This window comes from Penaeus monodon, chromosome 23 (genome assembly GCF_015228065.2).
Source record: "Penaeus monodon isolate SGIC_2016 chromosome 23, NSTDA_Pmon_1, whole genome shotgun sequence".
Classification (NCBI taxonomy): domain Eukaryota; kingdom Metazoa; phylum Arthropoda; class Malacostraca; order Decapoda; family Penaeidae; genus Penaeus; species Penaeus monodon.
The window spans coordinates 15510456-15512280 of NC_051408.1; the positions used below are offsets into that span (position 1 = coordinate 15510456).

The window sequence follows — 1825 nt, forward strand, 5'->3', positions numbered from 1 at the left end:
CCGCTAACCTGAACCCCGCTGCGCGCCCCCAATGATAAAGTTCGACGCCCCGTGACCGGGGGCCCCGTCCCCAGAAGACGTGGTTCATCAACAAGGCCCGCCAGGAGGGCGACAAGGACGGCATCAAGATCGACGAGGAGACCACCGCACCAAGCTGGTCATCCCGTCTTGCACTCGCGCCCACAACGGCACCTTCGTCATAAAGGCTGAGAACACAGCCGGCAAGGACGAGGTCACCATTGAAGTCATCGTTCTTGGTAAGGTTTTCTTGCTTCAGGGTGATTGTTTTGTCCTGACACGGAATATATGATTTACCAGCTGCTGCAATACCAATAATATTTTAATTGAAATCTGTCTTTGCCTACACAGACAAGCCCGGCAAGCCAGAGGGACCACTCAAGGTGTCCGACGTCCACAAGGAGGGATGCACACTCAGGTGGAAGGAGCCTCTGGACGATGGCGGTGCCCCCATTGAGCAGTACTTTCGTAGAGAAGCTGGACACCGAGACCGGCCGCTGGGTCCCAGCAGGCAGGTCCCGCGAGCCCAACATGGGGTCGAGAAACCTGGAGCCAAACCACGAGTACAGTTCCGCGTGTCGGCCATCAACAGCGAGGGGAGTCTGAGCCTCTGGAGGCTTGGACACCATCATCGCCAAGAACCCCTTCGATCCCCCAGATCCCCCAGGCAAGCCTGACCCACCGACTGGGACAAGGACTTCGTCGAGCTCAAGTGGACCAAGCCGGCCAAGGACAACGGCGCCCCCATCACGGGCTACATTATCGAGAAGCGCGACGAGGCTTCCGGCAAGTGGATCAAGGCGGCCGAGGTCAGGGGTCAGGAGCCTAAGGGCCGTGTCAACAACCTGGACGAGGGCGAGACCTACGAGTTCCGCGTCCGAGCCGTCAATGAGCTGGCCTTCAGATCCATCTGAGCCTAGCAAGCCCGTTACTTGCAAGCCTAGGAAGTGTAAGTATTGCAGACTCTTCCTATTATTTCTTTCTCTATCGTTGAGGTAATTTCAGAAATATCGGATATGTGAATACATTAGCCAGTGAAATTCTTAAACCAGACCCTTTCTAATGATTCCTTTCCCAACAGTGGCTCCTAAGATCGACCGCCGCAACCTCCGCGATCTGACGGTTCGCGAGGGAGAGCCCATCCTCATCGACGTGAAGGTGATTGGTGAGCCCGTTCCTGAGACCGAATGGTTTCCTTGGTAAGAAGTCTGTCAAGGAGACCAACACCATCTCCATCAAGAACGTTCCTTACAACACCAAATACATCAACGTGAGCCTCTCCGCAAGCACTCTGGCGTGTACAAGATCGTGGCCACTAACCAGCACGGCCGCGACGAGGCCGAAGTCAGCATCACCGTCATTTCCAAGCCTGGCAAGCCCGAAGGACCTCTTGAGGTGTCCGGCATCCACAAGGAAGGATGCAAGCTCAACTGGAAGCCACCCAAGGACGACGGCGGCGTGCCTGTCGAGGGCTACATCGTCGAGAAGTTCGATCCCGACATGGGCTTGTGGCTGCCAGTGGGCAAGTCCAGCAACCCCGAGATGGAGGTGACTGACCTCACTCCGGACACGAGTACGAGTTCCGCGTGAAGGCCCTTTCAACAAGGAGGGCGAATCCGAACCGCTGGTGACGCTCTCGCCCATCACGGCCAAGGACCCCTTCACTGTTCCTGGCAGGCCCGGAGCTCCTCAGGCCACGGACTGGGACGCCACGCGCATCGACATCAAGTGGACCGAACCCATTGACGATGGCGGCTCTCCCATCACTCACTACGTTGTTGAGAAGAGGGATAAGTACACGTAAGTA

At 56.9% G+C, this 1825-nt stretch overlaps 1 pseudogene; it reads left to right on the forward strand.

The window, feature by feature from the left end:
• Positions 1 to 549: 549 nt before the first annotated feature.
• Positions 550 to 1825, forward strand: part of LOC119588148 — a 19090-nt pseudogene continuing 17814 nt past the window's right edge.